The 16252-nt window shown below is 39.8% G+C and overlaps 1 protein-coding gene across 26 annotated transcripts in view; it reads left to right on the top strand.

Moving 5' to 3' along the window:
- Nucleotides 1-16252, top strand: part of ZBTB20 (zinc finger and BTB domain containing 20) — a 758521-nt gene that overhangs the window by 575305 nt on the left and 166964 nt on the right. For 24 of the 26 annotated variants that reach the window (XR_012507067.1, XM_045507287.2, XM_074363908.1 and 21 more), the window contains one exon: nucleotides 7940-7979. The exons of the other annotated variants lie outside the window; for them this stretch is intronic. The gene's annotated coding sequence lies outside the window, so the exon portion shown is untranslated. The remainder of the gene's footprint in view (nucleotides 1-7939; nucleotides 7980-16252) is intronic. 26 annotated transcript variants of the gene reach the window in all.

Raw genomic sequence — 16252 nt, 5'->3', positions numbered from 1 at the left:
GATTTTTTTTTCCCTAAAAAAGGCTTAATAACAGTCAAAAGCTTTAGTAGCCAAAGTCCATCTTTAGAAATAGCTTTCTTCTATAATGTACTAACAATTTCTTATGTGTGTGTATTTTAACCTTTCTGATGCCTCTGCTGTGGGCTGTCTGTTAATTGGTACATGTTAATGCTTTGCTTATAAGAGTTAGGCAATAGTTCGGTGATCCAGTCCAAAACCAGGCCATGGATAGAATGGGCTCATCTTCTATTTAAGAAATGTGGCAAACTGCTTTAAATGAATTTGGTTCAGACCAGGTCATTGGAACTGTTCATTTAATCCTGTGTGCTGTATGTAATGGACACTTCTGCTGAGCTCCAAAGCTGCAAGGTAAATAGACAAGAAAGCCAGGAACTTGCCACCCCTGTTAGAGCTTTTCCTGAGTCTGTCATTAGATTTACATTCTTACTCATATGGAGCCCATTTTGGCCACTTAGAGGTATTTGTTCACTGGTTCTCCTGATGTCTTTGAAGATAGTCCTGGGAATAATAATAATGAATTCTTATATTATTTTCTGGTCTTTTTTCTAGCTATTAAAAAAAGTGGATTTTGAGTTTATATGCATATTCATCACAGGTTAATAAAATATTCAGCTGAATTTCTTGGACATGAAAGAATTAGTTGTTAGGATGTTTTACTCTAGCTAATCATTATGTTAAAACCATAGTAGATTCATGTATATTTTCCTCAATTCTGTTATAGTAATTGATATACACTTGGCAAACAGAATCAATACTTAAGCACCATATACACCATGTTGAATTTAGTGACTTACTTATAGACTTTTCTGTATTGCTTTATCCTCTTCAACCACAGAATGTCTTTTACTCAGCTATGTTGTGATTCTGTACAATTTTGGGAGTCAACATGCTATGGGATTTTGTAGTCATATAGTGCAAAACAAGACTAGAGAAATCATTGAATTCATGCTCCTGACTGGAGGCAGAGCTGCATTTATTCCATCTGAAATAGATGAGGATCTTTCCTATTTTTAAATAGCCATGAAGATAGAAATTCCATAACTGCTCTTAGCCATCTATTTGATTATTTACCACTTGTACATTGAGGATGTTCATCCTTAAGTCTTAACTTAAATTCTTCACTGGACAGTTTAATATCATTTTGCCCTAGGACAAAACTGCCTATCATTATCCTCTTTATAACAACTCTTCTTATAGTCAGAAAACTATGAAGATACACCTCAGCTCTTTATTTCCTAAGTGAAATTATTTTTTTAAACATTTACTTTTGTTTTTATAGCTCTTTCTGTACAAGTGTAGCAAAGGGGGCCAATTTAAAAGTTCTGTCATATATGATGCCTCTGAGAAAGGCACTGCATATTTTAATTTCACTGTGCCATGTGGAAATAGCCACAGCTTTTTCATTATATGCTGATGGACAGAGCATTTGTGTTCATTTAACCTTGAGGTTGAAACTTGTTCCCAAAAAAAGTAACTGACTCATAGCATCGGCCAGACCCAAGAATAAAGAGCATCAGTTTTCCTAATCTTAAAGCTCATCCTGCCCCCACCCCTAAAATGCACTAAAATTAACTTTTCCTTGACCTCTCTCTGGTGCTATTCGTTTACTGAATTAACAACTTTTTTCTATCATATTTGTCTCCTAAAATAGGTAGACGGCATTTATTCATAAACACTGGAGTGTCATGCTGTGTTTAGGACACTGTGCTAGGCTTGGGAGATTCAGGTGTGGACTGTTCGCAAAGTCTCAGAGACAAAGATGTCTTGGGCATATTCAGGGAGAGCAAATAGCCTGTCACAGTATGGAAGGAAGCAGTGGTGGGAAAAAAACAAAAGGGGTGGATTGGGGCCAGATCGTGAAAGATCTGGGATTGCTCTTAAGCAAATAGTTGGTGGTGACAAGGACAAAAGTAACATTTTCCAATCTGTATCATGGAAAGCTCTTATCAAGTCTTTAAAACACAGACTGTGCCCACATTGTCCTCTTGATTTAGTACCTAAGAGACCATCAGGTAAAAGTACTTTCTTAATTTATATCTTTTGATTTTTTTATATCATAATTTATATCATAATTTTTCCGTTTGTATTAAAAAAAAATTCAAGGGAACCATTTGAGTGAAGACAGCCTTCTGTTCACAATGATCTGGATGTTTCTTTCTCCTGCTGTGCCCATATTTATTCCAAAGGCCTCTGTACCACTAACATGTTACTTTCTGTGTTTATATACCAAGGAGTCTTGGGATGGGTTTGCCCTATAATAGGCACAACTATTTTTTTTTTCTTTTTGCTACCAAATGGCATTAATGGTAGGCTGTGAGCAGCATTACAACCAAGTGTTTCTACTTGATTGGACCACATGATGCCAGACCATTTCAGCAACGCCTAAAGGATATTAATGTACTATAGTAAAATGTCCTGGTACACCAATCCACTTGGAACCTATAAAGCTATAACTTCAGGACTTTGAAATATGGAAGGAAAAGATGTTTGAAATCAGATTGTACAGGCTCCCAAATGTTATCATGCCATAGAGTTGGGTCTGTTTTTGGAGCTGTAAGAAATCATTCTAAATATATTAAACAAATTCAGTCCCTGACACCACCTCCTGCTGTACCCTGCCCCCCTCCCAGCTCTTCTGCTTTTACTTCATTCTACTTTCTCAGGCTCTATGCCTGTAAGAATCAAGAAGGCTCAGGAGGATTTGTATACGATGGGGTGGAATGTCAAGTTGTATCTCAGCAATGTCTCAGGCTCGGAAACAGTCCCAGACCTGACTGCTGAACTGTAGTTTATGAATTCTCTCTTTTTGTTGATTGTTATTTCATCATCTAAATTTTTTAAATGAGGCATCATTCAGAGTTATCATAGCACATTAAGGACAGGTGAGGCATCACTGTGATTTCCCTATTGTTCTTCTTCAGATGGTCTTGAAAAGCAGACCCCAAGACATGAATGGCCATTTGTGGCATTTATAGTCAGTCTCCAGACTGACCAAAGTAGTGAAAGCACTTCAAGAAACTTGCAGGAGACCCCGCAGTACCTAGGGGGAAATTGCACATGCTCTGTATGCACATCTGAATAATCCTTCCATCTGACTTTAACTAGTAAACCTTTTGCCAGATAGAAAGTAGAGAATTAAAAACCTCCAAATTCAGGGTGCATGAAATGTCATTAAGTCTAGCATAAAATTTCTTGAATCTGTCAGATAAAGGAAATCATGTATCCAGAGTGAAGATGGAATATCAATTGACAGGAACCTCTGAAGCTGGCACTTTTTCTGAGAGATGTATGAATATAAAAAATCCAAAAGTGCCTCATCCTTTGAAAACACTGGAAGCCAGAAAGGTATTAGGAAAATCAATAAGGTAAAAAATCTTCATACTACTATTTGGAATGACTCCCACATAAGAATTAATTAACACAATACTTCTAGAACATTAAAAGGATCTTAAAATGTTATCTCTACCCATAGAAAACAGAGATATAAACCCACTTAACTGCTCAAGAGTAGTTGAAGAAATATGACTGGAAGGATTAAAGGCATGTCTAAGAGGTCATTTCTGTCCCTGTTGTCACACAATTTACCCTCTTCAGATAGAAAGATACATGTTGAACTTCAGTTCATCTGAATTCCTCAGTTCTGTCATCAGTGCTGTGACACATTCTAATTTTCTGATTCATTTGTGGTGAATAAATGCTCTCTTTTCTATTCACAATGCTAAAAGTAACCAATTTTTGTGAGTGAGTTATGATTACTTATTTTCCATTTTTTATGGCACTATTATTTTCCCTTAGTAAAGTTCCTCTGACTCTTTCCCAGCCAACGTGAATCTCATGTGCAGAAAAGCCCTTGGACAATACCACTGTCTAGGCTTGGAGTCAGTTGAGAGGAATGAGAGACTGACAACCCGGATTCCTTTTTTAACCCAGCCAGATACCTCAGCTGGCAAGTGGCTCAGCTTTCGCACCATAAAATGGGTATAATAATAGCTTTCCCTTACCACCGTGGAATATTTAGGATGCAAATCAAGCCAAACCCATCTCCTTCCAAAGAAGAAGCTTAAACTAGTCTACAAAATCCTGAATGAGCCCAGATTTCAAGGGGGAAACATAAAGTGGGAAACACCTAGAGGTTTTGTAACTTAGCGGTTACAAATATGTAGACTTTGGAACGGTACAGACTTACTCAGATCCCAGCAACTGTCTGATTTAGGGTAAGTTTCCTAATTTCTCAAATCTCCCTTTTTTCTCTGGTAAATTGGAAGTAACAGTATGTACTCTTGTAGTCAGGATTAAATGATATACTGTTGACACTGCTTTTCAAACTCTTCCCAGAGGTGACCCTCAAGCTGGGGTGCTGGGACGTCGCCTGAAGCAGGCTGCTGCAAAGAAGACTTTTCAGTGAGGTCTCAGGTTTCACCCTAAAAATATGCACACGTTTTGCATTCTAAATCTCAATATATCCTTGTTTGTTTCGCTAAACTAGAAGTTCTGTGAGGACAAGGACGGCATCTGTTATTCTTTTCTATGATGTCGAGAAACAGCATTAGATAAATGAAGACTGGTACAAATAAGAGTTTAAGTTACTTAGCCACAAGGACAACTGACCCGCTAGAGAGACAGCCATGTATTTATTACTCTGTGGCTTGGTGCATTCTCGTCACACTGCTCCACATCCTTGGGTATACCCAGATTCACACTTGAGAATTTCCTTAGGATGCCTGAAACCACAGAAGGTACCCAGTGAGTAGTGACTCTTATTATCATTTCTGTGCTCACTTCTCCTCTACCTCATTGCTCCTAAGGCTCTGTGGACTTTTTCAAAAAGAAATTATAAGGGTGTAGGAAAGGCAGAATCCGGAAATCCTTTCAAGGAGTCTGTGTCTCTAGCCACACACACTCACCCACATAGAGCTCTATTTTCTATACATTGTATTTACTCCTGGCTTCAACTTTATAGTCATTAAAACATCCTAGAGGCAATGAGCAGGGGGAACTGAAAAAGCATTTTCTCCCCTCTTTCCTTAGGATGAGGGTTACTAACCAGGATTTCTTGGAAGACCTGCATGGAGTCTGGGAGATGCTTGAAACTTGGTGTTTATGAGGAATTTCTGGGAGGAGGGATCTATATCACCTCAAAATATTGGGAACCATTGCCCTAGAACACTACAAACATGGAAATCAGAATTGACTAATCCTTAAGTTACAGTTAAAAATACTTTTAGTTCCTTGGAGATCAATACCATATAATAATTTCTACTCGGAAATTACAAAACTAAAATTAGGCTTCACCACATGTCATCCTTTCTCCCCCTCTCTATTCTTGCCTCCCTCACCATGTTTTAAGGTCCTGATTCTTTTGGGCTTTATAGTTCTATATTCATTATTAGATATTTGTGCTTTGAACCGAGCATGCTTAATGCAAATGTTTATTTAATCTTACGCAAAACTATTATAGATAATTCTTTGCATTTCAAATGAAAACAATTTACAGACATATAAGGTGAATATCACTTAGGCAGAAAGGATACATATTAATAAAATAACAATTTGAATTGAACAAAATAAACCCATGTAGATTAATACATATTTTCAAAATTGCATAGCAGATTATAATACAATCAAAAAACAGGGGCCTTTTGACATTTATGAACATTTATAAATTGTGTAAGAACTATGAGATTAAATTTTTAGCCTTAATATTAAATTTGGTATAGATATTATTGTTTTTCATTAATAAATGAAGAGAATAATTATATCCAATAAAATCTTCAACTTAACTTGGCTTTAATTTGTCTTAGACTGTGACATACACACTGTGATTTTTCTCTCCATCTTGGATTCCTGTCATTGACAGCCTGTGTGTCATTTGACATCCAGGAAAGAGAGCTTTTCATCCCAGACCTTGAATGTATTAGTCAATCTGGGTACAATTTACATTGATCTCTTTTGATCACATCAAAAAATTAATTTTGACTGATTAAGTTGCATGAATAAATACTCCTTGAAATTCAGAAAGGAAAATTACATGCTTAGATATAAGAACATAAATATCAAATATAATTTTAAAAGAGCATAATTGTTATTGAGACTTATTGGGTTTATAACATGCAACAGAAAAATAAGTGAGCACATTTCATAGATAACCACTAATCATATTTTTCTCCATTTCCTCAAAGTTTGGGAAAGAAAGCAAGCTCAAATAAGTTGGGAGAGGGAGGAAAAAAAAGAAAAGATGGAGGGAGGGAGGGAAGGAAGGAAGGAAGGAAAGAAGGAAGGATGAAAGCAAAGAAGGAATGAAGAAGATTTTAGAAGATGCACCAGTGCAATAGTCTAGGATCTTAGCTTGTAGAAGAGACTAAAATGTAGCAAAACTTAGAGCTATAAAGTCTTTGAAGACTAGTCATATATATATTTTTTTCTTTGTATATATATAAGTATTCCAAGTTTGTGTGTACTTTCAATGAATCATACATAATCTAATTATCTTGATTAAAATTTTCATTAAACTCATCGATTTTGTGAAAAAAATTAAAAACATTGGAGACCCCCAACCTCTCTTGTGTTAGCCTGCATTATGATCCAGGCTGCAGATTTTCCTCTTAACTCTTATCCAAAGAGGAGAACACCATTCTTCACTCTTGCATGTTCATGGAACTGAGTTTCACCTTGGCCATAAACGGAAAAGTTTTTCTTTGGTGGAACTTCCATGACGGTGCATTTGTCCAGAAAACTTACTGAGGAGTGAAATCTCTAATTGCCAGTTTTCTTAGTCTTATTCTATGCTAAGTTATTTAATCAAATCCTTCTACTTGATCTCTTTTAATACAGTTTGTTTTGCACATTTCTGGAGGCCTTATGTGAAGTTGTTAAAATTATGGGTGTCAGAGAGACAAGAATTCAATCAGCTTATATTAGTCTTTGACATATTTGAGTGAGGTGAGGGTAAGGAGACCTGCTTTGTCTTCTCAGCATCCTTGTTTGGTTTATTAATTTCTCTTGGATCTTCTGTTACTTCAGTTTTATTCTTCTATAAGAAAAACTATCAAAACAATGGTGAGCAGGCCAGTCTCATAATTGCTTATTTAGCTTGTGTGTTGAAGATCACAAAGGAGAATTATCAGACTTGATATACAGAATGAGAAACTGTTAAGGTCAACTCCCCCAAACCTGAAGTTTCATCGTTAGAAATGTGTTTTGGGGGGACAGATGCTTACTTTTAAAATCATTTTGTCAGAGGGGACTTTCCTAGGCTGGTGAGAAGCAGTAGGCAAGGCAGTAGGGTCTTCAGCTAATGGTTGACAATGCATGGAGGTTTTGAATTTGTCCAGAGGATCTTCTGGGTATTAAACATACTAAATCTGCCCTTAAAAGAACCAGAGTTTATTGGAGTTTGACTCATCTTTGTCACAATTAGCTAGGATCTGTCATGTGCGACATTGTTTACCCATTCTTGCCGTGTTGTCCAATGCATATGTAGGCAACAATGGCAATGTTCAATCTGCGAGGCAGCCCCTAGTCACAGGTGGCTGTGGAGCACTGGGAATATGGCTCATAGACTGAGAAACATTCACATTTTTATTAAATTTTAAGTATTTTCAGTTTAAATAGATAAATGTGGCTGCTGAATTGAACAGCATAGCTCTAGAAAATGCTCATATGATTCGGATCACAATGAAGCTGACAAAGAAAGAGGTTGGCACTCCTTCTGTATTGGTCGATAAATAGCAGGAGGTCACACCTTTGGAAATTTTATGAGACTGAAAATCTCCTTTTTCTTGGGCTACAAGTGAAAAATTGGGCCCCTACTGCTCATCCTTTAGGGCCAACCATCCTGTCTAAACCTAGGTTTGCTTTCCTTCTCCCCATAGTATCATTGGGTTTATTTTTAATTCCTTGTTTTGTCTTTGATTTTCAGATCCTTGACCATCAGTCTGTGGCCTGCCCCTTCTCTTTATGTAAGTAAAAGTGGTTTCTTTACTTTTCAAAAAAAAAAAAAAAAGGTGCCGGATTTGGGAAATTTGGGTCTTTGTTGGCACGTTTTCCAGTTGAGTTTGTTGTGGTTTCCAATGCTGCTTCATTGTGTAGTAGCTTCTTTCGTGTTTGGAGTTGATGCTGTTGGTGATGGTAGTAGTGGTAGTAGTTGCCATCGTGAGGGGCCTAGAAAGACCAGCGGCCCAAGCCACCCGACATATATAAAGACTGCCTTTGACTCAGCCACAGCTGCTGTTTGCAAAAGTCACTGCCCTTCTAAACTGCAGCTTACATTCTTGAGCCAGATACCAGCAGCAGCTGGGCTTTTGCTTCACTGCCAATCAATGGGCAATTATTTATTCTTCAGTTAAACACCCACCCCTAAATCCAATAGGTTTTAATTTCAACTTCTAGAGCAGAACTTTCATTTTGGGGACAAAATTTCTAATATCCTTTTATAGGGGGTACAAGACTGAAGTACAGAACTTTAGCCATTTAGGCTAAAATTGTGTGTGAAATTGTAAAGTACAAAAAAAAAAGAGAGAGAGAGAGAGAAATCCAGGATTATGTGTGCCAGGAGGTCTATAGAAGGTACCATTATGTTTTTAGAAAAGATGGAGGGTCATTTTGGGGGAGAAAAAGAAAAAAACACTGATTTCAGATGAAAAGAGAAAACATTTATTATTAAAGCCCAAATCAGGCTGCACTGAGTGGGTTTGGGTAAATGTTACCTTGAGCTGCTTGAAAGAGATTCTGGGGCAATGAACCCAGATAATCAAAGTCACTACATGAGGCACCACTGAAAAGATGCTACAGGTAGTGACAGTCACCTCGTGTGATAAATAATTATCAGCATCCTTCCAGCTGCATCTCACTCTCTGGTGAACACTGTCCCTTATTTACAACATTCTGTCTTACTTCACAGACTCCTTCTCACTCTGAGATATTTCTTGGGTTGCAATCATTTGCACAGAGAGGGGGTTCCCATGGCTCTTTTGCTTGTGTGTGGCTTCCATGAACATTCCTAGAAGCTAGCTGCAAATATATTTAGGGGAGCAGAATCCTCCAAAGGATGCTCAGGCTGAAGTCTAAAGTGACAGTTATTTGACAGAGAAAGGAGATTGATTAAACTCCCCAAAGACTGGTGCTGTGTGTAATGCATTTATACAGCAGGGGTGGGTCCTTTCTGCCCCTGACAAGTCTTGTTTTTCCTCCTTCTCGGTGTTGATAGAGTGGGTCTGTCAGTGCTTTGGCGGGTGTCCGTGTGCGTGCTTGTGGTTACCACTTCGCAGCTCTGCATCCCTACTCCAGTTACCTAGCACTGCGTATTTCTAGTCCTCTGACTGGCAAATCATTTTTGTTACAGTTCTTTTGTGTAAAAACAGTTCACAGAGTAGCTCTGTGTTAGACAAGGCATTAATCCTCACATCACCGGGGATGAGTCAGCACTGTGCACTCCTGCCCGCACGGCTCAGCTATTATGACGTCAGCACCGGAGGGCAAGCCTCAGACACAAGCGGTACAGGGGACTGGAGACCTGTGTCACAGATTAGAAATCGAGTGGAGACCTCCGAGATAAAAGACATAATTGAAAGGCTGTCTCTGGCTCACAGGAAAGTGTGAAACTGATTCTATGCTATATCAACCATCAATTTGGCAGCTTCGAGAGAGATCCAAGTTTTTAACCCAAGATGAGGCTGGACGAATGACCTGGAATGGGCTGACAGTCCGTGCATATACCCACTGACCTTCTCCCACCCCCAGGACAGGCTTTGTGCTTGCTTAGATTGTTCCAAATCCTGAGACTGCCTTTATTTCAAGGGTAGCAGGGCCTGTGACAGTCCTGCTGTCCTCAAGTGCCCCACAGACACAGCTGATGGCTCCAGATATGGTGCCCCAGGTGCCCGTCAAAGGGAAAAGAAGAGTTCCTTTGGAACAAATCAAAACATTATCTCCCCAGTGCTTCTGGCTCCTAGAGCCTCTTCGATGGCCTCCTCCAGATGGGCACTTTTTTCTGCCTGTTCGATCTGTTCTCCTCGGCATTGCATTCAGTCTAAAGTCCCAACCTGGATCTGACATAGATTTCAATAGGAACTGAATAGCTTCCAGATGTTCCCCCCAAAGTTTTCCATCGCATTACTCTTCAGCCGAGACTGAGGAGAGCCCTCCCTAACCTGCCAGGCTGTCTTGAAACAGGTAGCACAGACTTGCCCTATTTGAGAAGCCAGGTTCTTACCAGTTAGAACTCTGTACAGTTCAGACTCAGACTCAGACTCATTCTCAGAACAATGCCTTTCAGTATTGAGCACTAAATGTCAAAAAGGCTGAAAATGCACTGCCTCGGTGACATTCTCTGTTAACAAGACATTCCTCCATCACAGTATCTACCCCTCACTCTTCCTTTCACCCTGTGATAGCCATCCAAAGTGCCTTACTGCTGGGGTCTTCTGCCTTCAGTAGATTGCTTAATAGGCTCCTACCCTGCTTTTAGAAGCCACTACCACTGCTGGGTCAATTATCATGCACAGCTCTTTATTCAGTTTTCAGTCAACAAACGTTTAAGGAAAGCTAGTGACTGTGCTTGGTTCCTGGAACTGCAAGATAAATAAGATATGCCCTCTGTTGTTAAGAATCTCACAGTCCGGTAGGGAGGACACATAGCAAATAAAGGCCATACCATGTAAGAGGCACTGGAATGGAAATATATACAAGATATAGGGAGGGGAACCAGAAAGGAGTGCCCACCTGCCTGTGGGAGGTGGCCAAGCTGGGCCTAAAAGTCTAAAGAATGAATTGTAGTTTACCAGGTGTATGTAGGGGAGGGGAAAGAAACAGGGGATGATAATCAGGAAAAAAGCCAAGGCATTTACAAAGTCCAGAAGTGTCAAGTAGTGGCCAGATCCGGCTCGTGGCTGGAGCATGGTGATTGAAAGAGGGGCCCCAGAGATGAGGCTGGGAAGTGGGCAGGAGGCAGATCACGGAGGCCCTGTGTGCCAAGCAAAAGATTCTGGACTTGAAGCGGAAAGCCTGGGGAGGCTTTGAAGAGTTTTACGTAGATTTATGTTTTAGGAAAGAGCACTCCGGTAACGGCAGAGGTGGCTGACTGGGAGAAGGGACACCAGGTCTCAGGTGAAAGGCAAGGCCTGCACAGCGCTGTGGGCATGGTGTGGAGCTGTGGGCGTGGTGTGGAGCTGTGGGCGTGGTGTGGAGCTGTGGGCGTGGTGTGGAGAGGGCAGGCTACACACTAGTGCTGGCAGAGGCACTGACTTCTGCCTGATGGCAGCCTGGCTTGGCCCAGTGCGTAATCCTTGCCTTCCAGGATAAAGGCTGGTGTGCTGTGTGTGGCCAAATTTCAGGCCAAAACACACCTTTATGGGACCTTCACTGAGACCTCAGTTTGAATCTGACCTCTCTCTGAGCTGCTGCCCACTGGTGTCCAGAGATGTGTGTCTCGTTGTCCTTTAGTGGACTTGGGGGAGTGGTGGGCAGAGGAGGAGCAGACACTGCCAGGGTCCTGCTTTCCTCTTCTTTCACCTGAAAATGAAACCATTTCTTAATAATGTTCCCCCCAAAGTCAGTCAGTGCCCCAGTTTCCTACCATTTTCCCATTGCTGCCCTTTGCTGAGAAGTTCCAAGCCACTGAACTGAAGTGCAACTTATGCACAGGCGGGTGTTGAAACAATGCGGTATATTTGTTCCTTCTTTCTGAATTCGAGTTCACCATAAGTGTGCTTTTCTCTTGCTCACTTTGGGCTGCCAGGACAATTTAAAGGAAATTTTCAACAGCTTCTGTTTCATGTACCATGTTCTCTTTTGCAAATGGGAGGATATGTGTGGGTGTGTTTAAGTCTTCTCTGTATTACTTTCTGGAGAAAGGTTTGAGAAGATGAACAAGATAAGGAGTAGGGACCCACTGAAAGCCCAGGTCCCCTCAGTGACCTGAGTGCAAAATGTAGGCTGGTGATCAGATGGTCAATTATGTGTTTGTCAAAACACAGTGGGCTGCATTCCAGGCTGCCAGCTTTGGAGGCCCAGCTTCTGCCAACCAAATGTCATCTGGGAACATGCAACACTGGGCACTGTGAAGGAGTTTGAAATAGACCATGCCACAGCCAACCTACTGCCAGTCTTATAGCACCAATATGGCATGCACAGCCGGGCCCCATGTTTCAGAGCTCAGGAATTCACTGTACTAAATTCAAAAGGTCAGATGGGTTCATGTTTTCAAAGCCTATGTTCTCTGCTTTGAACATTGTGACTTGCTCCTCAGTGATTTCCAAGTGATTTTTTTTCCAGTCACATCTCTGTGGAAACCACTCTTTTTGTGATGGTTATGAGAGCCTTGTAAATGTCCCAGAGGAGAGGGAAAAAAAATAAACTTGCTCTGACAATGACTATGATTCCAACAGAGGGATTCCAACTCTTCGAAAATTACATTAAAGGTGCATAGCTTTTAAAATATCAGGAACCACCTTGGCAACTTATAAAAAGCAGAAGGGCTTTGCCTATTTTATAAAGTGATTTGCATATACCTGCATAAATAATGTCCCCACCTGTACTTTTATGCATTTAGGTTGAATAAATTAAATTCAGTGATCTTTAAAATATTCACTGTCTTTCATTGCTCAGATACCATTTTCAGGACCCTTCCTCCTCGTTTTTTTCCTGTAGTAGTAGTGGCTATTTTTTTTTCAATCTTTTACTAATTCAGAGAATCAAAACATTCTGCAGACCAGTCTATCACAGCAAGGAGCAGTACCTTCCTCTGCTTGCATTTCTCTTAGCCTTTCTACCTATTAGACCATGCTTTCCATATGCTTTTCATAAAGGAAATGGGGGAGTATATTACTAAAATGAAAACAGCACAAGATAGGTTTGTGCTCCACTACCTAGACATATAAGACCTACACTGATCCGCATCTCAGGGACACACTCATATTAACCTTTCTTTCTTAGGCCATTGCCACCACCCCTTGAAGAACCATCTAGCCACTAAGCCATATTAATTATGCCTTGAGCCTTCAAATCAAAGCCTGGTTAGTAGGCCAGCCTTAAGAACAATTATCCCATAAGTATTATTAAGCACTTACTATATATAAAAAATCATATTTAGTGGAGACTTAAAACATAAATCTAGGACATTGCCCTTGTTTGCTCTTAAGAAACTCAAAATTGAGTTAGGAAAGAAGTCATGCTACTGAGTGTTCCAATATGCATTTAAGATAATAAATAACAATTTCAAAAGGAATGATACAGTCCAATAAGTACTATAAGATTTCATTCATGAAAGGGAGCCTTGAAGGCTGGAAAACTTCATGTAAAAGGCGATTGAGCTGGGCCTTGACAAATGGCTGGAATGTAAAAAAGATGAAGGGTAAAAGAATGCAATTCCAAGTAAAAGCATAAACCTAAGTGTGGGAATCTATGAAGGAGTACAATAAAGAGCACTGTTTTTCCCCACTCAGATTCTAAACCCACTGGAAAATAAGATGAAAGAACTGATAGCTGAGGAACCAAAATTTTTGCTAAAGGCTGGGTTGAAGGATGTGACTTAGCACGAGAGGTACAGTGGGCTCACAGAAGCCCGTCCTCCTAAGGGAAAACTTGAACCTGCAAAAGAACAACACTTTTCCAGGCCACTAGTCTCAGTAGTAAAGGAAGGAGAAAGACTAAATTCCTGCACTTAGAAACTTTGGTAGATCAGTTCCACCCAACTCCACCTAACTGAGAAACATGGGCCAAGGGCTATCTTATTAGCAGGATGACTCTCCTCCATGGAGCAGTATGAGGAGTGAGACAAGAGGCAGGATGTGTTTAGAAAACTTTTTTATGGAAACTAGAAGTAGGGAATAGATATTCCTACAAACCCTGAGATCTACAGGCTGAAAAACAAGAGGAAGAAGTATTGAGTGAGATGAAAATGGGAACCAGAGCCAAGAGGCCAAATAATCTCTCATCTGCCTAAGGGGACATCCCTGGGTTTGGAACCAGGAGTCATAGGATTATTGGAGATCTAAACTGAGGGTTTCTTTTCAGATTCTCAAAGTTAGCAGAATCACAATCTCGGGAACAGGCAAGAAATGAAGATAATGAACTAAAATCTAGTTGAGAAAGACAAAAATTCTTCACTTTTGTCAAACTAGTAATAACAGTAAGAAATAACGTTTGTTGACTGCTTGCCTTTCTTTAGGCACTGGGCAAAATATTTTTAATGGTTATCTGACTTAACCTAAATTACTCTTATTAAGTAGATGGTATTATAATCCTAATTCTGAAGATGAAAGGGAGATCTAGCATGTTTGAGTGATTTTTTCCCAGAATGCCTAGGAAGTGATAGAGATAGAACTTGAATCCAAGATTGTTTGTCTTAAAAGCCTTGGCCAAATTTCATTAAACACAAGTGAATGTCTTCTAAATGCTGAAGATGAAATGTTGAGCAAAACAGACATGGCCTCTGCTTTGCTGGAGTTTTCAATCTGGAAGATGGAAGATAGATATTAATTAGATGATCACATAAAAGAGCTTAGAATTACAAACTGTGCTTAGTGATGTGCAATAAAAGTGCCCAGTTTTCTAAGAACAAATATAAGAGGGGGAATCTCAGTGAGTCCAGAAGTACTGGAGACACTTCCTTGAGGAAGTGCCATTGAGCTAATAACAGAAGATGAAAAATAGGAAGTGACATCGGGTGGTGGAAGAGGTTTCTAGGCTGAGGGGACAGCATGAATGAAGGCCCTGAATACAGCTGAACGGAGAGAATGAGGTGAAGGGCAGCCCACGCCGAGGCTGAGGGGATAATACAGGGCATGGTGATGCTGGGATCTTGACTTGGGCTGCATTAAGGACTTACCTCAGGGCAATGGGACAGCAAATTTAAGAATGAAAGTGGCGTGATCAATTTTGTATGTAAAGATCATGCTACTCTTGTACATTTATCCCAGACAGATGGAAACACATCCACACAAAAATCAAAGTTCATAGCAGTTTTATTCATAATAACCCCAGACAAGAAACAATTCAGATGTCCTTCAGTGAGTGAATGGTTAAATTGTGGTACAACCATACCCTGAAATACTGCTCAGCACTCAAAAGTAATAACCTCTTGATACATACAACAACTTGGATTAATAACAAAGGCATTACAGAGTGAAAAAGCCAATCTCAAGATTGCATACTTAATGATTCCATTTATATGGCGTTCTGGAAATGACAAAATTATAAAGATGGAGAACAGATTAGTGGTTATCAGGGATTAGGAGTCGGGGAGTGATGAAACTGACTATGGCTATAAAAGAGTAGCCCAAAATATTCTTGTGATTTAACAGTTCTGTATCTTGACTGTGGTGGTGATCATTGCAAATCTATACATAATGATACAGTTGCGTAGAACTAGATACACACACATACATGAGTGCATATAAAACTGGTGAAAAGTAAATAAAGTGGGTGGATTGTACCAATGTCAATTTCCTGATTGTAATATTGTACTATAGTTACACAAGACAGTATATGGACCAAAATGGATAGAGAGCAAACCAGATCTCTCTGTATTAACTCTTACAATTGCATGATAAACTACAAAAACCTTGAAAATACAAGTTAAAAAAAAAAAAGATCACGCTAGTTTCATTGTGGTAAATGGTTTAGAAGGAGCAGAAGTAAGGAGGCTACTGCAACAGAACAGACAAGAGATAGATGAGGGTAGTGACAATGGGAATAGAAGAAAAGTGAATGGAACTGAGAGATAATTCAGAAGCAAAATACACAGGGGTTTCTCCTGGACGTGGTGTGGGAGATGCAGGAGAGAGAAATGCAACTATGACTACTGGTTTTATGCTTATAAAACAACATGGAGGACAGTTCCACTGAAGGTTATACAAATCACCAGAGGAGAAATGGGGTGGAGGGAAGACTATAAGATCTGTTTTTGAGATGTCTGATGTGAGATGCTTTTGATAGAGATAAGTGAGCATACTGAGAAAGCAGATGAATATATACAGCTGGACTTCAGAAGTAAAGTGAAAGCGAATGAAGCTGTTGGCATGGATGATAATTGCCTGGGGATGGGGTTAAATTGAGAAGAAGGCCCAAACTGGGGCTTGAAGAACTCTTAATATTTAATCAGCTAGTAGAGAAAAATGAGGCTGTGAATATCCTCAGAAGGAACAGCTAAGAAGTAGTAGGGAAATCAGAGAACATTGGCACAGAAGCCAAGAGAAGAAAATGTTTCAAAGAGAGTGGCAGTAGTGACCACTGA

This window comes from Camelus bactrianus, chromosome 1 (genome assembly GCF_048773025.1).
Source record: "Camelus bactrianus isolate YW-2024 breed Bactrian camel chromosome 1, ASM4877302v1, whole genome shotgun sequence".
In the NCBI taxonomy this organism is placed as follows: domain Eukaryota; kingdom Metazoa; phylum Chordata; class Mammalia; order Artiodactyla; family Camelidae; genus Camelus; species Camelus bactrianus.
This window is presented reverse-complemented; position numbering and strand designations above follow the sequence as displayed.